The sequence below is a fragment of the Ambystoma mexicanum genome, chromosome 5p (genome assembly GCF_040938575.1).
Source record: "Ambystoma mexicanum isolate Mex_15411 chromosome 5p, UKY_AmexF1_1, whole genome shotgun sequence".
Classification (NCBI taxonomy): domain Eukaryota; kingdom Metazoa; phylum Chordata; class Amphibia; order Caudata; family Ambystomatidae; genus Ambystoma; species Ambystoma mexicanum.
The window spans coordinates 430,769,045-430,792,214 of NC_090930.1; the positions used below are offsets into that span (position 1 = coordinate 430,769,045).

At 44.7% G+C, this 23,170-nt stretch overlaps 1 protein-coding gene across 2 annotated transcripts in view; it reads left to right on the forward strand.

The window, feature by feature from the left end:
* Positions 1 to 23,170, forward strand: part of GPC3 (glypican 3) — a 3,708,166-nt gene that overhangs the window by 3,262,988 nt on the left and 422,008 nt on the right. Inside the window, exons 8-9 of one of the 2 annotated variants that reach the window (XR_011274182.1) lie at positions 21,462 to 21,557; positions 21,658 to 21,965. The exons of the other annotated variant lie outside the window; for it this stretch is intronic. The gene's annotated coding sequence lies outside the window, so the exon portion shown is untranslated. Of the gene's footprint in view, positions 1 to 21,461; positions 21,558 to 21,657; positions 21,966 to 23,170 lie in introns of those variants that run through there. 2 annotated transcript variants of the gene reach the window in all.

The window sequence follows — 23,170 nt, forward strand, 5'->3', positions numbered from 1 at the left end:
GCAGGATACGAATCTGAGAGCTGCAGCTTGTGCAGTAGACAAAGCTATTGTACACATTATAATATAATTGTTCTTTTATAAGGCGCTTAATACCAGCGAGTGGTTTCTAAGCGCGGGATTGGGATTTGAACCTGTGTTGCACTGCGTTGTCTTGCTTCCAAGACAAATGCGTTGCCCCTGAGCTATCCTTCCTGATATTGGAATTATTGTATTCATTGTGGTTACCCGCTTAAAGATAGGTAAATTAAGATAATTGTCACACGTGAAATGTAAATCTTGAGAGGTAAAGAACTGCATCATTGCAGAAATATATCGCACACAGTGCACTGCATGGGTCTCAGCTACTGTGGCCGCACCCACAGGCCTCCTCTCAGGTGCTGTTACCATAATGGGTCACACCACGGCTGACTATGAATCAAGGCAATGGTTGTTCGATTGAGTGTGAAGGGAAAGAATGTTGATGCAGTATTAGAGTATTATCAGCCAGTGTCGCCTCCGTGGCTCTCTCCCTGTGATGACCCTGCTTGTGAGGTTGGGCTACATGCCTTTTTCGTGCATGCCACTTTTGCCACATTGCACTTTTGTGCGCTCCTTTTGCAGCACTGTGACTCCACACCTTGAGCAGTCATGTGGGGTGCCTACCACAACCACTAAAACCTACTTACCTTCTTATACTCCGTTTCTCTGTGCTGGGAGGACCCCCATAACCTCCCTCGCAGCTCGCACCTGCCCACAATGGTGACTCCCTCGTCCATTCTTTATCGCCCTGACTTCTGCATTTCCTCTGCTAAACGTTCTCCTTATCAGATCTCGCCCTACCACTTTCCTCACCCATACTCCACTCTGCTGACTGTACTCCAGTCCTGATGCACCAAACAAGTACACTCCCCGTTCGGCACAAGTGGCAAGTCGGTAAAGCAAATGCAGGAAAGCAGGACACTTCTGTGAGGTCACTTCCTGTCATGTAGACTGTATCAAAGGTTGTGCCTTGACGTCCCCAGAAAAGTCAAAGGTTGGCACCCCTGCAAATCACTAGATCACATTGTGGACGGACTTCTGAAGCAAAGAGAGGGTATTTTGTGCATGGAAGATAAAGAGGAGTGTGTATGTGTGTAGGACAGTGAAGGAAAGTGGTGTATTTACATGGAGCAAAGAGTGGGACGTGGAATCCATAAAGTACCAATTTGCCCTGATAAAACAGAAAAATAAAATCAATGGGGGCCTCATTACAAGTTTGGTCTAAATCCGCCGAGATACCACAGAGATACCACCAAACGAATTTACCATTATCACCACTTGATCTGCCGGAATCGCCACCGGATTACAAATGGTGGTAGTCTGTGTTAGTACCCATTCATTGCAGTCCATAGGACTACATGAGGAGTTTGTCAGAATTGCCACAGGTGGTAACTCCACCAGCAGGGTATTCTGACGATTTGGCCTTTTTTTGGCTGTAAAGTGGAAGAATTACTTTCAGCATTGTGCTGGATTTTTTCCTCTGCCTTACCTCCAAACCCGTAATTTGGTGGTGTAGTAATGCAGAGGTAGTGCAGTGATAGCTATGCTACCACTGCATTACCACCATGTATGGCTGCACCAGCAAACTCATAATGAGGCCCAATGTTTCTTAGGGAGAGGACCCCCCTAAACATTCCTTAAGGTCATCAGGATTGCAAGCCATGCTGACTTCCTGCGTGGTGAAATATAGCAACTCGTTTGAATCCATCCCTGATGGGAGAGTATATGCTGCTTACCAATTTCAACAAGAAAAGGAAAACACTTTTGACATTTTTATTAGTCAGTTCCTCAGAGCAAGGGAGACATAATAACAAGCAGCAGTGTTTGCCAGTTAATGATAGGATAGCATGCCTGATGAGCTATTGGGCATCAGCGCGTTGGCATTTTCTGTGGCATGGCCTTGAAACCATAATCTGGGATTTAGCTGCAGTGGCAGTGCGAAGAATGCGATGATGCAAGTTGTGGAAAACACACGTCAACATCTTGACGCTGATGGACTCTGTATCGTACCTGGCAGGGCTTAAAGGAAATTATAGGTTGTTTCAATGTCCTTAGATCGCTCAGGATCTATTCTACACAATTAGCCCCAAGTGGATGCCCTTAACCTAACAAATCTCCGTTTGATTGAAGTGACAAAGCTTTACACTTTGTTTAGGAATTTTTGCATTACTAGAAAAGCACGACCAGCTAATGTACAGACATCCTTCACTGTTTCTCTTCATGTGTAGCAAGCGGTAAACACAACAGTTATTCTATTTGATCAGTAACAATGTGTTGTTAAGTTGGATTCCACAAGGGAAGAGCACTTATTCAGATACTTAGAACTTTTGGGACATTTGACAAATCTTCAAAGACTTTCCCTAAATGAAAATGCAGCCAATTTTGAATTATTTGGCAGGAATTTGTGAGGTTCTATCCAGGTGGGAGGACAGGTTATGGGGACTCTCAAACCATGAGTTTCCCATGCAGTTACCTAAACTACTTTTTTCTCTCACCTTCTGCAAAAACTGCTGGTTGGATTCCCACCACACCTGCTCAAGATGCATGTTTCTTGTCTGGCTATTTTTTGTGGCCCAGTGAAAATGTGTCCTGCATTTTTTTAGTTCACCAAGATGTGGCCAACATCCTGTTAGCACTATCTCGGATCACTGGCCCATACACCTGTTTTGTAGTTCTGATTAATCAACTCGTGTTAGCTGAGCCAGCCCCAGTCCATGGACTATCGGATGGGGAAACCAGGCTGGCTAGTTGAAGGAGACCCAGTATCTGATTGGTTGGGGTGCTGGGAATATTTTTCAATATGACACTATTGTGACATTCGGGTTTACACAGTGGTTCCGTGGACTCCATCATGACAGTTCTCGAAAATGGGGCTTATTAGATTTCTCTGGTGAAAGTTGACGCACATAGGCCATATTGCATATGTGTGTGGGTTTCTATATAAATTAGCCAGTTAGAAAAAAAAAACATGTAGAGTTTCCCTATCCAGTGGTGATGAGACGTACTGTGCAGTTCAGCGGAGATGCTCCCTTATACATGGGCACTGGGCATGGGCCCACCTCCTCACAATCATTGGCCTCGCCTACACTATTTACTTGTAGATAAGGCGTATATACCTAAGAGACACGGGCCTTAAATGGTCCATATCCATGGATCTATTGATTCCCTTCAGAACTGCAATAACCCCGCTGATCAAACCTGACCACTGCAAAGGTCCACCACCTTGGACTTGGTCACTAATAAATCCGAGAGAACCATTTTGTCAACAGTCAGATAAACGTGAACTCCCCTTGGATTCTGCTCTTCCCACCAAAATGGAATTCTGAAAATGCAGTTTCTTTGTTTGCCAGGAGTTTAGGAAATGTAAAGAGTTGTGATTTGGCTAGGATATACTTAATCCCAGACAATCACGGTATCCAGTGTTCTAGCCGCATGGTTGACTGAAAAGAAGGGTTTTACCGACCAATCAGAGTTTGCAAAACGTTCCATTGACCTTATTGGCTCTTTACAGCATTCTCTCTCACTCACCCTCCCCGACCATCAGTGTGTTGTGGTCTTGACGCTTTTACCGTTGGAACCCCTCGCACCACTGCCATTGCGATCAGCGCCAGGCCTCACCTGATCTAGATGGAACAGGTCCGGTGGCTTGAGGGGCTCTCCCATTCCACCGCCTAGGCCCCCTCTGGCCGAGCTAATAGGCCACCAATGATCCCAAATCAAGCATGAGTGGTTTGTTATCGTCCGTTGTCACCACGTGGAAAGGCCGGCCAGGAGGGGATTACTTACCAATGAGACACCCACTGGGCTCGCATTTCAGCATTTTTACACATTCACTTAACAATGATGTGCAGCCAGGCCTGCTTTTGGAAGGCGCTTTGGGTTTATTCTGGAAGCCATTACACTCACCCCTACTCTGTGTAATCTGTGCTAATGATAGACTTTGTGAATAATCAGGGGAAGAATGCCTTGTGGGAGAGGTCAGCGGAGCTAGTGGACAGCCCGTCTCGTCGTGTATTTTGTAGCATGAAGGGTCCTTCTCAAGTCAGGCTGATGATTCCCAACAGGTATTGGCCTCTACGGGAATGAGTCACTCATAAGCGAGGCCTGTTAAATCGGCAACATCCAACGGGGCGGCGGAAGCGATTTAGCCGCCTGACTGTCACTAGGGTCACTGCCAGTCACGTGTCCCTGAATGTAAGGATTGAAAGGTTCTTCAGGGGAAATGCCTGACATTCCAAGCAGGTTACTCTGTTTCTGATTTAGAGCGTTCCGAAGCACAAGCTTAGAGCGCCCTCATGATTGTGATTCCGTGCCCACAAGTACAGTGTGGTGAAAAGCACGGCTGGTTCATTAGCACAAAAACTTGCTGTGGCACTGCACACACTAGAAGTCAAAAGGTAATATCACGGCCTGAACCTTCAAACCATTCAAAATCGATAACACGATTTCATTGTCATCTTCTTCAATTATTAACAAGTATTTTATATTCATTGTGGCATAAAAAGGCGAGTTCTTGTATGCCTGTGAAGTTACAGACAAACACATTCTTGTGTGCCCCTGTTGTTCCAGAGAGCCCTTTCCTTTACAGTATTTAAAAAGTTGGGCCACCCCCAGTCTCCTGCTTCAGAGTCGTGGTGCTCCTCTTGTTAGTGCAGTCTGCTCCTCAAATTAACACCAGAGAAAAGGATTGGAAGGTTTTATTGCACACCACGCTGCAATTACACATCAATGCCACCCTCTAGCAATGGCATCCTCCCTTGCTCTATTCCCCTTCTCATTCCATCGCACACCTGCACTCTTTATCACATCCTCCTTTGAAACTTCGTATTATACTCCTTACACCCTGGCGCCTATAAATACAACATGCAAAGAACAGCAGTAAACGCCAAAACTATTGGCCTTGCCACTGCTTTTTTTCACCTAGTAAACAGCAGTCTCAACAGTCTCGGGAAGATACCTCAGGGGCAATGCGCTTGCCTTGGAAACAAGATGATGCAGAGCAACACAGGTTCAATCCCGGGACCGTGCTTAGAAACCTCTGGGTATTAAGCGCCAATTATAATTAATTATAATTAGAACATATTCTAGGTCTGGTATAGTTACCACGGGTTAGCCATCAAAAGGCTTCCCAGAGTGAGGATATCCCTTCCGGTGTACGGTGTACCTACGAGCTGAACCCAACTAACATGGCAAAGGCTGCTCATTCTCATGTGATGCTGATGCTGAGGCTGCACAGCTGGTGGGAGTCCTGCTTGTAACCCTACGCGGTGAAACATAGGGAGGTGGATTTAAGGGATAATATTAAGTAAAATAAAAGAGGCCTTGGCTGGACGGTATCTTAACCTCTTGTATCGCTCTGGGCAACTCTCCACACCATCATTCTTCACATTCCAGAACGAGGAAAGAGCATATGCAAATCAGGCTTTGTCCCACCCCAAAAGGGGCATTCTAATCCAAACTGCTTGATCACATTCCTTCTGCACAATACCAAAAGCAACCCCAGACATGTTTTGGTTCCATTGGGCATCATCAGTGAGGTTGTAGCTTCGGTCCCTAGGCCCAGCAGGCACGGGGGCTATATCTGAGCATACCTGTCCCACTAGGGCTGACTTCAACAAAACAAAAGAGGTGATGACTGGAAGGTTTAGAATTAATTTTAACCTCTAGCATAACTATGGGAAACCCTCCAGACTTACGTTTTTCACCTGTCAAGCCATTGTAGAAAGGGACAAGACCATATGCAAATCCGACTAGATCCAACCGTAAAAGGGTAACATTAAGTACCTGCTGGCTTCATTTATAGATCCACATTTCAAAGTAAACGTTGTCACAATTCATCCGTACGTCAGGGGAGGTGGATGCACAGCAAGGATCACTAGGCGGAAACACTAGCCAAAAAGTGCATGGATGCTTTTGGAGGACGAATACAGGCAACAGGAAGAACGCCAATCAGCCACAATTATGCTAAGTACACTTGAGGATAGCAAGCTCAGGTTTGACCTTGGCCTGCTTCGCATCTAGACAGAAATGTGAATGTAACAACACTTAACTGAAACTGTGAATGATGACAAGTGCAGCACTTGAATGGAATCGCGATCACTGGCCGGCCTCACAGCTAGACAGAATATTAAAAATTAGCAACCGTCACACTCCGATGGAATAGTGAATGGCAGCAAGCATCACACCTGGACATAATTGCAATAACAGCAATGACAACTAACCAATCCACTAACAATTTCTTCCCTCTACATACACCTCTCAAACTCTGACCAAACACAACCACAAGCCTAAAACGCAGCAATCCGCACAGGTTTCACTACACTGCAACAACAAAACAAAGCACACATAGACTTGCACAACAACACACGACGACTACCGACCGCAAAACACCCCAAGCCCAGCCAACGGACCCACTGGGCTGAGGCTGCCAACAGCACATCACTGCTCTCTCGCACTTTTCCAGCTCATTCCCACTAACCCACCCCCTTCTCCCTCTTTCAAAGGCGCCAGAGCGCCAGGGGACCACTCTGGTGGTGATAGTGCACAGGACAAATATCCTTTAACATTAACAATACATCAATGGCACCTATGAAAGCCTTTTGAGGAGGGCAGGCACCACCTACAGGGTGGAGAATCCGTGGCTCTGCCTCCTCAGTGAATCATGCTTATTGACTACACAGTGGTCATCAATAGGAACAGACAGCAGTCCATCAGCTACAAAAGCTGCTTTATGCCTGTCGACTGGGCACCTTACCTATGACGCAGCAAATTGTCATATGGCCTGTGACACTTGTTGAGTTCATGTTCAATTGCTGAACTGCTCCCCGACAGTGTGCAGTCCAAGAGAGCTTTTAGCTTAGCTGGGGCTATTTTCTCTAACTGAAATTGACATTAATAAAAATTAACACTCTTAATTGAGGAATACCATGGAATTACATATAAACATAGCCAACATACCAGCTCGGATGATGACAGTGATTTGTTGCACAGGGCATTTTAGACACTGACAAGTGGAGGAGGGTGGTTTCATGCTGCTACCCAATAAGGTCCTTGGGTTCTCCCAAAGGGCACAACTACCCATTAAAGTTCTCAGGTTCTCACATAGGACACAGCCACCCAATACGGTTCTCTGGTTCTCTCATTGTGTGTATTCACAAACTAAAATTCTCTAACTCTCCCACAGACCACTGACACTCTCAAGTGGAAAGCAACCCTGTTAGGCTGCCGCTCTCGCATGACGCATTATTCCTTCTCTACTTTACAATGCCATTGAGGAGGAAAGGGTGGTGTAGCTCCATGTGACTTCAGGTTGGACACCACCATTTTGTGATCCAGCTCCCCATCTAACAGAATGCCTGCAGTAAAGACAACAAAAGTCCATGCTTGACTCATGAAATAGTTGAAGGGGGTCATGCTCAGAGGCAGGTGCTTCAGGTGGTGCACCACCCACATCCTCGTGTATGATATATTTGTTCATTAATTGATAATGTTCATTATGTTGTTACCTTAACATTATCATTTTGAATATTTGTAGACTTTACATTTTTGTTGGTTTCACCTTAACTATTGTGTACATTTTTTATTTTAACTGATTTCAACTTTTGTTTTACATTTACGGGATCATTTTGGATTTGTAAAGTACATACTCCCTATATCTGTGTACCTTTTGTATAAACTTTGTACAGTAATTCTGAGTGTATATGATGTACATACTCTAGGTGTCTGTGTACATTTTAGATATAATTTGTAGATGTATAACTTTTACAGTTCATACTTGAATTAATGTGTATAAACTGTATAAAGAGACGTTTGAGTCTTTTAGTTTGTACATTATGCAATTTAAATTTGAAAACTGACATCAAAGTGAGACCTCACTTTCATGGGAGTTTTCAGGAGATGACAATTGTGTGATGTTTGAACTGTAAAATGCATATGCCTCTTTGTAATGTTTGCGCATATTGATTACATCTGAAAACTGATTTGAAAGTTAGCCCCAACTTCTATGTGAGTTTTCAGAAGATGCAATGGTGTAATGTATGAACTGTGAATCTAATACCTTGTTAGCACAGTAAGAATGAAAGATGAACATTCATTGTGCGCATGGACCAAATATAGACAAAGCATGTCCCCTAAGAGCGTGTTTTGAATTTTCTAGGACCACTTGTAGTGGTGTGTGTTGTAAACGTGTTGTAAAGGTGTGTTGCTGGGCCATGTGCCGTAGGAGTGTGGTAAGAGGGTGTCATAGGTGCAAGTGTCGTAGGGAGCACATGTCATAGCATATTTTGTATGTGCCTCTGTCATAGGTGCTTTTGTACTAAGAGCTTGCCATATGAGTGTGTGTCGTAAGAGTGTATGTCGTAGGAGTATGTGCCATAGGAGTACATGGTAAGAGGGTGTGTTTTAGGAGCATGTGCTGTAGGAGTAGTGTAATGTTTGAACTGTAAAACTCCCATGCCCTTTTGTGCTGTTCGTGCACATTGATTTCACTTGAAAGCTGATATCAAAGTTAGCTCTGACTTTCATGTGAGTTTTTAGAAGATGCAATGGCATCATTTATGAATTGTGGAACTCATAGGATTTGAGAACAGTTTGCATGAAAGATGCACATTCATTATGGGCATTCAGTAAATATATATATAAGGCATGTATCCTAAGAGTGTGTGTCGTAGGAGTGGTTGTCGTAGCAGCACTTGTTGTCAGAGTGTGTGTTGTAGCAGTGTGTTGGTATAGGACCATGTGTCCTGGGAGCACGTGCCATAACACATGTCGTAGCAGCGTGGGTCATAGAAGCTTGTGTACTAAGGGCTTGTCGTAAGAGTGTGTGTGTTGTAGGAGCATTTGTCATGGGAGCATGTCTCGTAAGAGTGTGTGTCATATGAGGGTATATCGTAGGAGTGTGTGTCGTAGGATCACTTGTCGTAGGAATGTGTGGTAATAGTGCTTGCTGTACTCTGTCTGAGCACATTTTGTATGAAAGATGCACATTCATTGTGGGCATGCACGAAATATATATAGAGAATGTGCCCTAAGAGTGTGTGTTGTAGGAGCATGTGTCATAGGAGTGTGTGTTGTAGGCATGCATGTCATAGCAGTGAGTGTTGTAGGAGCACTTGTTGTGGGAGTGTGCATTGTAACAGTGGGTTGTAGGACCATGTGTGGCAAGAGTGCATGTTATAGAAGTGTGTGTTAAGAGGGTGTAGCAGGTGCACATGTCGTAGGAGCACATGTTGTAGCATATGTGATAGGAACATGGGTCATAGGAGCTTGTGTACAAAGAGCTAGTCATAAGAGTGTGTCTCGTCGGTGCAGTGTGTTGAAGGAGTGTTTTGTAAGAGGGTGTGTTGTAGGCATAATTTATGAATTGTGAAAGTTATACATTCTTGGCACAGTTCATATGAAAAAGAAAAGTTAATTATGGGCATGCATGATATAGAGATGCATTCAAAACATTAACAACTCAAAAGCTGACAATTCTGAGATATTTGCCCTGAACAAATTATTTTCTTTTTCCAATTAGAAACACCATGTTAAAAGATGTTCAAAAGGCGATCAAAGTGAACTATGAAGCTCTTAATGTAGAATTCTGAAGCATTTCATACACAGGCAGCTGCCTTGAAATATTTCTGATGAATATTTTTCATACAAAGATCCGAAGGTTATTCAGAAAAGTTGTTTTCTGAAACTCCATAGATACTTTGGGCCCGATTCATGGAATTTTCAGTGCGGTTCAAAGTGACATTTCACTGGTGCAAAGTGACATTGCACTGTCAACAAACACCCTGATTCACAGAGCAGTGCAAAGTGTATTTTTGCAGTGCAAAGTCACTTTGGACTGCAAAAGTACTCTTTGCACCATAAGTTAGGCCCATTTAGCGCTCTGCGAAGAGTACTGTTGCAGTGCAAAATGACTTGGCACTGTATAGATATGCTTTGCACCGTTCTATGAATCACTGTGAATCACATTGCCCTGTGCTAAAAATGCCGTGAATCGGGACCTATTTTGTCTTAACCTTAACTAAGCCTTGTGCTAGTGCAAAGGCATAAAATTATAATGCAGCGGTCGCTGCGCAAAAATTAAGTTCACTATCAAGATACAGAGAAAACCCCCAAAAAGCACTGCTAATAACGTTGGACTTGTATTAAGGCAGCTGGCTGCAATTCTGCAGACAAATGTGTACTCACGGCATTGGCTAGTGGCCCAGTAGTGTTTTAAAACATACAGTCTGCTCGGTCAAAGGCCATGGTTACTGGCCAGGGCCACAGGCCAGGGCCACAGGCCCTGGTTAGTGGGCCTGAGAGACATGTATATCCCCCATAATCCCATTTTGGAAGACATTGTGAATCTCTTCTCTCATAATATATATGTACTCCCGGGATTTGCAATCTATTTCTGAGTTTCCCAATGCACTGAATTTCAAGGGTTTTATTGCGTTATCTTTAGTCACACTTGATGTCTGCACTTGCCACTAGCTGGACTCCCTTCTACCTACTGTTTTTATTCTATTTATTTTTTTACTGTTGATCATATGTATTGCACTGCCCCTCCCCCTACCGACACTTTGCCTTTCCCCCTCCCCTGCTCTTGCGTGATCTCAATGTTACCTGACCTAGTAAGATAGTTTTCTCTGTCTTCCCTTTGTTCCCCCTCGCTTGCCTCGTCGCGCTTTGAAACACTTGAGTATAGGCGCGTTATAAAGCCCATACCATATTATATCATTAACTGCACTTTGACAAAAGGTTTTTCTCTTGAATTTCAAGGGTTTTCTTATGCCATATCTTTGGCTGTGTCCACTGTATACAATAAAAATATATTTGGACAAAATAAAATCACATCATAACCCCAGACCTCTAAAGGTCAACGCTTCATGCCCAAGTTGTTTCGGACCTGCTGCAATTCCATCCATCAGTGCTCTCTGTGAGGTCCGACGCAAAGTGACCACTTTTGTCTGTTACAAAATTAATGGGGAACAGCCTGAAAGTGATTTTTTTGTTTGTTTTCTTAATGACATTTTTATTTTTTAATGAATCTTTCCAAAAATGCGCAGTCTGGGTGAGACCATACGTACAAAAGGTTCTGCACATTTCAGCCAAATCTATCCTAGGAATCAAAAATGAGTAGCAATTTATTTTTTTCGATTTCCTATGGTACTCACTACACACCTTAACTACAGTGCAGCGACTGATGCACGATAAAATAGCAGACTCTTGCTGTTTGGAAATATCTGCCCTATAACGTCTAATAAATGAATACAAAATATGCATGAGGTTGAGCCGGATAGTGCATGTTTTGTCAAGCAACGTTTTAGATCATTCAGAACAGAATGAATGTGAACATCGCTTTACGTCATCTGAAGGCCGTGGGTTGTGTGGGCTGTTGCAAATCAACAGCTGGGAGAATGTATGACTAACTGAAAGTGACTGGGCATTTTGAGGTTAGCATGTGCTCCACATTGAGCTAATTTCTAAAGGAAACACTGGTAATTAAATGCATGTGGTGTTAAGGATATGACACATGAATTTTGTAATGGATACAGTGCTTTGTCGTAGCAGGCACATCCAGGTGTCTGTGTCCTATTGCACTCAAGTCACAAAAAGCCAGCACATCCGTTGTATGCAGTGTGTGGATAGTTAAGGTGAAAATTAGATGTTTCAATGGTTGGCATATTGAAGCTGGTGCATAAATCCTAAAAAATGGGTTTCCTTTTGGTTTGATTTAGTAATAAAAAAAACCATGGGCTTACTGATCATAGGTCTCTAGTTTGAAAACCTAAAGCTTGAAGCCCTCGAAAATTGAAGTTAAAAATACTCAGGACCTGATTCATGGAACTGATTCATGGAACGTTTTACTATGGGATTGCGCCATTATAAAACATTTCCATGAATCAGGCCCTCTGTTTCGTATGCCTCTGTAAATTAGAAAAAATTGTTTTGGTGGACATCATTTTGTTATCTTATGTTTTAAGCTAGTTTCCCTCTGCTGCTCTCCTTACAATCCACTTTCCTGTACTACTTCCTATTCTATTCTCTAATTGTTCCTCCCCCTGTAGTCCTGCTTTCTTTGCTAATATTATAATCGGGGCACCTTCAATTTCCCACATTGTAACATGCTGAGGCTTTGCACTTGTGTTTGTTATCTGAAGGTCACTAGGTGCTCTGTACCTTGCAATGGGGGCACCTCCCATTTCTCAGTGTACCACAGAGGCGGCATATGAGATACTGGAAGCTGGCCCTAGACTATGTGTGAGAAGACTGAAGCATTCAACACCTGATGAGAGGCTGGATGATGGAGCGACAGCAGAGAGGAAGAGGCAGTGAGCTCCAGAGTTGTGCAGCAATGCCTGAAAAGCATGAGTCCCAGGATCTCATTTTGTGGGGCCTATGTGCCTTCAGAAGACATTTCAAACTCGATACGATAGGTCATGTGGGACATGGATCCTACACCATATTAGCCTAAGTTAACAGTACCGAGGGCTTTGAAAGAAAAATAGCTTGCCACAGGTAGCCAGCGGAGGTGACAGAGATTAGGTTATATGTTCAACTCGCCCCTCACCCCCAGGTGTAAGGATACAGGTGGCAGCATCCTGTACCACCAGCTGAAGCCTGATCAGGAATGTGGGGCACCCGCGGAGAAGGGAGTTGAAATACTCAAACCTACTATAAACACGAGCAGTGGCAATTGCAGAGTTGCAAAGGCAAAGGTTTACACAGACTCTACAACCGTAAGCACATTCAACTCATGTCAAAGTTGATTTGGGGGATCAGATAGTGTACTTGTCAAATGTATACCCCATGTCCTTCATGCAGGGACGAGGGCGCACAGGGGACCTGTGGATGGGAAGCAAAATGCAGACATCCGTCAGATGAGAAAGTACTCCCACTACCTGGATTTCTATTTCGTCTGATGCAGTGTTTGTTCATACTGTTATTAACTACTGACAAACACACCTGAAGAGCTGAAGCCGACAAACCCCTGTTTCGCTCTAAACGAAGGACTAGTCCGGTATCAGCAGCATAAGATGGTTGTGAAACCAAAATGATAGGCTTAGGAGGGCCAAAGTTTGGACATAAATATTGAAGAGAATTGTGGAAAAAAGAAGACCCAAGCGGTCCCCACAGGACAGCACGCTAGGGCTAGGTACACAATGGGCAACGAAACAGACTGGGTGCAGTCTGCCAGAAAGGATGGGTGGGGCACATGCGTGTCCTGTGCAACAGGGACTGGTCCTTTATCTGCCCATTCATAGGAGTTGAGGGTCAACGTTATCGAATATGACAGACAGATCCAGTACGATACAGGTTCTCTGACAACTGCATCGATTATCATACATGTGTCACCCAGATCAGAGGCCAGAACTGAATCTGCCCCCCACACCCCTCCGCATAATGGGGTACTACTTGTTGAGGGGCAAGAACGTTGTTGGCAATAATACATTCCCAGATTTGGTGTGTCACTCCTTTTTCAGAGATTTTCATTACGTAAGGAAGGAGGGAGATAGGCTCAAGGCTGGCCTTGTCAGTAGTGTCCACAATAGGTTTGTTCACTAATGGAATGGTCCTCGCGACCCTTCCCCCTCTTTCACCCAAGATTATGTATCTATCAGTTCTTTTTTTAAAGGTTTTCCTTTTAATATCAAAAGAAAGGTGCACACAATTTCACTACCACAATCACATGGTCATTTGTACTGGTTGCTTTCTTTTCTCACATACTCTGACGTATTCTAACAAATTGTAATCCTTCATCTGTAACTCAGTGAGTGCCTGTGTGCCCCCCTGCCCCTCCGTGAGTGCCTGTGTGCCCCCCTGTCCCTCCGTGAGCGCCTGTGTGCCCCCTGCCCCTCCGTGAGTGCCTGTGTGCCCCCCTGCCCCTCCGTGAGTGCCTGTGTGCCCCCCTTCCCCCCGTGAGTGCTTGTGTGCCCCCCTGCCCCTCCGTGAGTGCCTGTGTGCCCCCCTGCCCCTCCGTGAGTGCCTGTGTGCCTCCCTGCCCCTTTGTGAGTGCCTGTGTGCCCCCCTTTCCCTCCGTGAGTGCCTGTGTGCACCCCTGACCCCTTGTGAGTGCCTGTGTGCCCCCCTGCCCCTCTGTGAGTGCCTGTGCGCCCCCCTTCCCCCCCGTGAGTGCCTGTGTGCCCCCTGCCCCTCCGTGAGTGCCTGTGTGCCCCCCTGCCCCTCCGTGATTGCCCGTGTGCCCCCCCTGCCCCTCCGTGATCGCCTGTGTGCCCCCCTGCCCCTCCGTGAGTGCCTGTGTGCCCTCTTTTCCCCCCCTGAGTGCCCGTGTGCCCCCCTGCCCCTCTGTGAGTGCCTGTGTGCCCCCCTGCCCCTCGGTGATTGCCCGTGTGCCCCCCCTGCCCCTCCGTGATTGCCCGTGCACCCCCCTCCCCCTCCGTGAGTGCCCGCTGTGCCCCCCTCCCCCTCCGTTAGTGCCCGTGGCCCCCCTCCCCCTCCGTGAGTGCCTGTGTGCCCCCCTGCCCCTCTGTGAGGGCCCGCTGTGCCCCCCTGCCCCTCTGTAAGTGCCCGTGTGCCCCCCTACCCCTCCGTGATTGCCTGTGTGCCCCCCTGTGTGCCCCCCTGCCCCTCCGTGAGTGCCTGTTTGCCCCTGCCCCTCCGTGCGTGCCCGTGTGCCCCCCTCCCCCTCCGTGAGTGCCTGTGTGCCCCCCTGCCCCTCTGTGAGTGCCTGTGTGCCCCCCTGCCCCTCTGTAAGTGCCCGTGTGTGCCCCCTTTCCCCCCGTGAGTGCCTGTGTGCCCCCCTGCCCCTCCGTGAGTGCCTGTGTGCCCCCCTGCCCCTCCGTGATTGCCCGTGTGCCCCCTGCCCCCCCGTGAGTGCCTGTGTGTCCCCCTGCCCCTCTGTTAGTGCCCGTGTGCCCCCCCTCCGTGAGTGCCCGTGGCCCCCCCTGCCCCTCTGTGAGTGCCCGTGTGCCCCCCTGCCCCTCCGTGAGTGCCCGTGTGCCCCCCTGCCCCCCCGTGAGTGCCCGTGTGCCCCCCTCCCCCTCCGTGAGTGCCTGTGTGCCCCCCAGCCCCTCTGTGAGTGCCTGTGTGCCCCCTGCCCCTCTGTAAGTGCCTGTGTGTCCCCCCTTCCTCCGTGAGTGCCCGTGGCCCCCCCTGCCCCTCTGTGAGTGCCCGTGTGCCCCCCTGCCCCCCGTGAGTGCCCGTGGCCCCCCCTGCCCCTCTGTGAGTGCCCGTGTGCCCCCCTGCCCCCCCGTGAGTGCCTGTGTGCCCCCCTGCCCCTCTGTAAGTGCCTGTGTGCCCCCCTCCCCCTCCGTGAGTGCCCGTGGCCCCCCTCCCCCTCCGTGAGTGCCCGTGGCCCCCCTGCCCCTCTGTGAGTGCCCGTGTGCCCCCCTGCCCCCCGTGAGTGCCCGTGTGCCCCCCTGCCCCTCCGTGAGTGCCTGTGTTCCCCCCTGCCCTTCCGTGAGTGCCCGTGTCCCCCCCTGGCCCTCCGTGAGTGCCTGTGTGCCCCCCTTCCCCCCCTGAGTGCCTGCTCCACCCTCTTGGCTCTGCGTTCCACCCCCCTTCCTGCCTCCTTCCCTTCCCACCTCCTCACATCCATCCTCTTCTACTACCTTTCCTACTCCCCACTCCTTCTCCATCCTCTCAGACTTCCCCCTCCTAGCACTTACTCCTATTCTTTTGTTACGTGACTCTCGATAGCAGCTTGTCTGTCCCCCCTCCTCCCCCTTGTTCTCTTCCTCCCCCCCTACTTTCAAATTTGTCACCGACATTTTTGTTCAGTATCGTGCCTTGTTCTCCTTTCCCCTCCGTACCCTTGCCCCCCCTCCCACCCCTCCTCTTGTTACCACCTGCACTGCGTAAATTGTCGTCAGACATAGTAATGTTACTGCTTGCTTTGTTCTCCTCCTATCCATTACCTCTTGCCTTACTTGTTCTATGCACTTGCACTATCAGAAATGTCGACAGGCCTATTATGATAGTTATTTTTACATTCTGTACTGTTTCAAGGACTTTGCTGAATGTAACTGTATTTTCCTATGTTCCCCTCCCTCCTTGAAGCGCTTTGAAACACGTTGTGTATAGGCGCTATATAAATAAACTATCATATCATATCATATCATATCATATCATATCATATCAAACGTGTTTTTTTTTTTAAATCAAGCATCATATTCCTATCCTTGCACAATATCCCTATCCGTGCTCAACACCGTAAACTGTGAGCATCCTGTTGGATCAAGCAGAAGTGCACCTGCCAGCTTTTGGACACTTATGCATCTGTATTCTCTGTGTTACCTGATCCAAGGTTATTTGGGCATGACTTCCGTGCAGCGTAAGATTCTCAATAACACAGGAATTGCAGCGAAAGTATTTGATTCAACAATGCACTCACGCATGAACCACATGGTGTATGTATATAACCTGGTGGGAAGCTGCTATGCGCATAGACGAATGGGCTGGGCTGATTAAAGAGGCACACCCAGGTGCAGCAGAGTTTACATGCAACTGGTGCTGTGCTGTCCTTTGATGGCTGAGGCTCGAGGCAGCACGGACATAATGGTTACACTTTTAATGTGTGGGTTGCCAGGGTTTCACTAGGTTGCCTGGTCCAGGTTACCTGCCTACTCATTGCAGATGCACGGGTATGCATTCCTCACTACCTAGTTGCATGGTTACACCATGGTGGATGGCGGATTTACCGCCCCATTCCAAGGTGAGTGGGGCGGTAAATCCCCATTTCCCGTTTACCCTTCCCCATTCCCATTTTTGCCCCATAGGGCATAATGGGAGTGGGGAAGGCGCTAATTACGGCACCGTAAATTACGGTGCCGTAATTAGCACCAAGGCGGTTTAGCGCCATGGATTTTAACGCCTGCTAAAAGCAGCCGTTAAAATTGGAATCAGGCGTTAAGGGTTAACGACGGCGTTAACCCTTAACGCCTGGGTCGTAATGACCTCCGATATCTTTATACAACCTTGACTGGACAGTCCCTTTTATCATTGGGTAATAATTATATTTTCGCTGTGTTGCAACTAACCAACGATCCACGACCTTGCAGAGATAAGCGTGTCGTTCTGTCCACGTTACCAAAATTGGACAAGGAGGTTTATAATTTACTTGTGTTCCAATCTGTTCGGATCCCTTCCTGAGTACTAGAGGTGTGGGGCTGATTACTGGTTTAGAAACTGATATTCATCCCTATACCATTGGTGCTCCGGAAGTTGATTTGTCACACTGACCACTTGTTTCCCCATACTACCAGTCACATGAACCTACTGTGATTTTGGGCAGTGGGGATATGGATGCTCTATGAGGTTGTGATCTCCTTCTTTAATTGGGCTTCAGATTAGTCATTATATGCTTGCATTTCATCTCTAAGCAAAACAGATCAGACTATAATCCTATGATGTTATATTGTGGTACGATTGCCTTATGCTTTTTTCTGTGTTTTGATTTGTCTTGTGCCTTATACTCCAGTTTTGGGTGCTAAATGTTATCAAATTGTTCTAACAAGCATAATTCAACCTGAGACATTCAAGTATACCTTTTATGTTAACTGGGTGAAACAGCAGAGTAGGTATTGTGGTACTCATTTTATCTATTTTATTTTATTTTGGATATTTATTGATTGTGACCCTAGCTTTGGCATATCATGGAGTGCTGTACACGTATAGTTGTTACAGACATACATTAGGTGGTTACAGGTGGGAACAGTCCTTGCAGTACAGCATGTATTATTAGTTACAAATGCCATATCATATCATATCATATCTATGATTTGAGTAGGTAGCACTTAATAATGAACATGTACTGTTAATGGGGAGCAGGTAACAGTGTTGTGAGGTGGTGGGGTGGAGTGGCGCTGTAAATGGAGGTCACCAGGACGCGAATGGGGGCATCAATGCTTTTGATGCCCCTATTTACTCCACCTTACCCTACCCGGCGGCTCTCCTCCAATGAGAGGAGTGTGCCTGTGAGCACACACCCCTGCAACAGTCGAGCAACATAGAAGTAGGACTACAGTTTAATTTGTGTTTACTTTAGTCCTAGTTCTATATCTATGGGCTGTCCCATTTTTTTAAAAAATATCGTCACCCTACCCTAGGTAATAAGGCGTGACAAATTATTCACGTTCTTATGAGGTGACAAATGGCCTTATAATTATTGAAGTTAATTACAATAAATACATCCAGAACATCTCAATGCACAGGTTACTGAAAGCAATGGATGACTTGCATAGATACAAGACAAATGATGTTTTCCAAATGGTTTAATCTAATCTTGAAGTTTACCTCCCATTTGTCTCCATTAGAAGATTAAAAGCCTCCTGACACATCCAATTTACAAAATATTATTGCCTCTTGCTAATAATAAAAATAACCTATTAGCCCCTAAGCAAAGGTTATTGATACTAATGCTTACCTGTCCTTTTATAGTTATACAATTACAGCTTTTCTAGTCAGTACAAGGGATACAAACACCAGTTTTTCTTCATTCAAAAATAAAGGATCTCCGGTTTTTGTAATTTGAGGTTTCATAAAACCTTTTTGAAGACTTTCCAATAGATATATTTTTTATGGATCTTTTGCATCTCGTGTTTGCTAACAGGCTGCAGAGAAATCATGCCATTTGATATTGATTTTACATGCATCATGTCTGTTACAATGCCATATTGTCTATTAGCTGGTGATCTCAGAGCTTCTTTCGGCCTGAACACATCAGAATAATAGAGGTCATTTTCAGGCAACAATTCATCCCAGGCATACGTAGCCTATATCCATTTGCCTTCACAAAGATTCTCTGTAAACATTACGATATACACAGTTTTAGTAACCAGCATTTCCAATGTATAACTTGCACACACTAACACGCAAGTATTATTGTTATGTTAATATAAGACGTGGAGTAGAGGCTTGATATACATTTAAAGTTGTTTGCGATGGTTGAGTAAATGAAGGAATGAATAGTTGCCCATGCCTGTTTCATTTATATTAAAGACATGTTAAGCAGAAGCAGGAGATCTACCTCAAAGTTATGTTACTTATACATCTTTTCTAATTACATTCACATCAGCCTTAACTGTCATTGAACAAGAGGGCAAACCTTTGTGAAACAAAATAGGGAAATCCGTCATCTGAAGACTGAAGACTACAATTATCATTTTTGGGAAAGAAATTAAAAATATAGGATAAAGTGAGCTCTCCATCAGACTATGTCCGTATCTATCTAACTAGCATCTCTAATGCTAACAGATAATATTGTACTGAACTGCAACATTAATGGTTAGGTTTAGATTTTACCAATAATTACACGGAACGAGCATGGGTGCTACCTTTGCTCCCGATTTAGCGAACGTATTCATGGACAACTTAGAACTTACATCTGTGTACCATGAAAACAATCCTTTTAAATTAAACATCAAAGCCTGGCATCGTTATATAGATGATGTGTTCCTTCTATGGCATGGAAGTGAAATAACTTTGACAGAATTCCTTGCGTGGTTAAATTCACAAAATCCATGCATAAAGTTCTCTATGAATCTAGACCATCAAAAAATAGCCTTTTTAGACTTAGAGATTCACAAAACACCTCAAGGCACATTAATCACGACCCTATATAAGAAGCCAACAGACAAAAACACACTGCTGTCATTTAAAAGTGTTCATCCGCAATCACTACGTGAAAATCTTCCATTCAGCCAATTCCTGCGCATCAGGCGTAATTGTTCAACAAAAGAAGATTTTGACTTCCACAGCAATCATTTGTCACAAAAACTAAAAGAATGAGGATATCCATCCCACATTATCCGGCGATCATTAAAAAGGGCACGCAATAAGAACAGAGACCAATGTTTGGAAAAACGACACAAAGTACAAGAGGACAAAATCACATTTGTCTCTATGTTTTCCCCAATTAGCAATGACCTTTGTCGTTGCATCTTGAAAAACTGGCCCCTTATTCAAACTGAAGATTCTTCTGTGAAAAAACCGCACTTTGCGTTTAAGCGTATGCCAAACTTACGTGACAAATTGGTACACACCTACCAAGTGTCAAAAACAACTCCTGCTTCACAACAAACAACACTCTGGCATCTGCCACCAGTGAGCGGTCATTTTAAATGTGGTAACTGTTCAGTGTGTCGCTTGACAAAGAATGTGAAAACTGTCAACTTAAAAGGTCTCATTTGGCACCTAAGAGCCTTCACCAATTGCAATACACCATGGGCAATTTATGCTATCATATGCCCATGCAAGCTAAAATATATTGGGAAGACAAAGAGACCGGTAAAGCAGAGAATCTGCGAACATCGGTCATGGGTTAAGAACCCAGTACGTGACAAACCTTTAGTTGCTCACTTCGCAAAAGCAAAACACACCATTGAAGATATTGAATGGTACATCATTCAAACAGTGCCAGCACATCCCCGAGGAGGGGATCATGATCACAGGTTAAGACAGCTGGAGCAGAAATGGATTAATAATATGGACCCTGTTCAATCTGGATTTAACATAGGAATCGAATGCAGTCTTTTTTTACACAAGTAAGGCACTATCATTTTTGTGTATGCCTCACGCTTAACATATTTGTATTTACCACTACATGTTAAGCAAAGAAAAAATACACATTCGACATATGTCTGAATATTTTCGCTTTTTTAACAACTTCACTTGCTATATGGAAATGTTGCGATATGTTTGCAACAGTTAATTTAATCGTCCATTTGAACAAAAGATGCATAGATGTCAGTCAGCCTTTCACCATCTATTCAGTAAATTGGTAAACTATAACAAACTACAGATGACAATTAAGTCACCCTTTCCTTCGTGCCTTGAACAATTTTTGTTTGTCTTAATATGGCAGTCATAATGTATCAGCTTCTCTGCATGCCAGTCTTTGTTTGGTCGGTTGCGCCCGCCATTTTTTATTCCAAGACGGCGGACGCTCTTAACATTTTTCATGCACAATGCGGGTCTAGTATCTCGACTCGCGAGCGCGCCGATACTCGGCAGTCACCGGATGGGACTACAGCCAAGCACTAACAGCAGTCAAGAGTTAGAGCGCTTCGCCCCACACGAATGTATTTACAGTGTAAACTTTGATAGACAGCCTCTTTTCTACAACTACGGGTTGTTATACCTCTGTATTTACATTAACAGATCAGGCGACCACCATACTCAGACATGATGGGACAGGACACGTAAAACCGTGCCTGCGGTCCACTGAAGCTGAACACTAGCACATTTTGCTCGGTTTGAAAGGTATGCATTCACTTAAAAACAACACAGATAAAATGTACTCTAGATGATTCAGTTTCAGACAGCAGTTGTGTCACTTGAGACAATCGATATTTTGTTCAAATCAAAGATGTTTTCTCTGCCCCTCTGTTGAGGTTTTCCATATGACAAATAGAGAATGTATAGATAAATCAACATTCTGCATACAATGAATTTAGTCAAAAAATTGGAAACAAATATCTTCAAAGTCTATTTGTTTCTTTCAGTTCTAATGATTGTGAAGAATCACAGTTTGGACCATTGAATTTCGTCCACATTCATATTTAATTCAAGGCCACACACGTCAACCAAGCTATTAAAAGGTTAGTGGAACCAGTTGCTTGTGCACACCAATAGAGATACTACACTCCTGTTGTACTTTTATCCTGTTACCAATACGGCTGTTTTCGTTTTGGTTTTTAGATTGCCATTTGTGAAGGGAATCAACCAATGAACCATTTTTGACATCCAATTTTGAACATTTGCATATAAAGTCCTGAAGACGGGTCCAGCACACGCCTGATAGCATCTTTCAAAACCACCTACAGAGCCTGTTCTTTTGTCTAATTAATTTCCGCTAGGACCCAGAAACACACTCTCTGGTGTCGACAGAGTCAAGGACAAACAAATTGTTTTCCGAGGTTTCATTCAACAACAAAATTTTCACCTCACACTTTTACTAACCTCACAACATCACCAGTACATGATGATTGTGTTAAGTTCCAAAAAATCGTTTTTGGTTAAAAATATTGATTTCCACTATATGTTTTTTATGTGAAGTTATGTACAAACAAAATGCATTTTTGTCTCTTTTTTAATATAAATCTTATTGAGTGTTTTCTATAAATTAAAAGATGTATATCTCTATTACTTCTGTCGTAATTATTCAACCGACATGAAAGGTAGCACAGTTTGCAACCAGTCACACCTAGTACGTGTGTAGGCAGGTAGCTGTTTTTGTGGAATTTTCTCTTCACCTCTAGGTTTACAGAAGGCAAAACCACCAAAATGGATTGTCATGCTAACCATAGTGATGTCTGCCTTATTGATTTAGACACGATTAGCATATAAGCTGTGATTTGTGATGGGGCGGTCTGGTTAGCCTCTGCTAAATGCCAGATAGCTCAGTTGGTGGGAATACTGTAGAAGACAATATTGGATGTTTGCAATTTAACGCCAACAGAGGCCATCTGCCATCCTTTCATTTCTGACGTTAATCTGAAATGTTGCCCAGCCTGAGTAGATTGCACTGGAGTAGTGCAAACCAGGACAGTACCAGGGAAATGATAGACTGGAATTGAGAGGTGGATATAACAAAATGGAAAGTGTTTCTTTAGTTGACCTAACATGAAGAACCCAATTTTTGTTACATGTGCAGCATGGCATGATCATGAAAGATGGGAGTCTGAATAGACCGCCCCCTACCCCCCATGTTTTCTAAGCATCTACAATGGCCTCGGACAATGCTGTACAGATTTAGGACAGAGGGTCAATATTTAGAGAGCCAACTATCTGAATCTTTGTCTTAGGGAGTGTCATTTTTAGGAAGTTCTGTTACATCCACGGATTCAAAACCGGGATAGAGTTTGCAAAGTTGGTGGAATTGTTATGTTTTGTATGATATATGACTTATTCTAAAATTGGGATATCATCTACATACTTAAGCATTGGCAAAGCCAGCAATTTTGGCTTTTGTGTAAGCATGGGATAGGCATTTGCCAGGCACTGCCATAATGGTGCTAGCTGACCATTAGATGGTAACAGTTGAAAAACGGTGCGAGTAGGTGGGCATATGATAGCAAAACTTAAACAAATGGCTAACAAATGCATATCTAATGCCTATACACACGCCAAAAGTGTTGGCTTTGCCAATGCTTGTTTTTACCAGTCCTTCAGTGCAAGGACATGCATGCTTCTTATAACTCAAGTGGCTGAA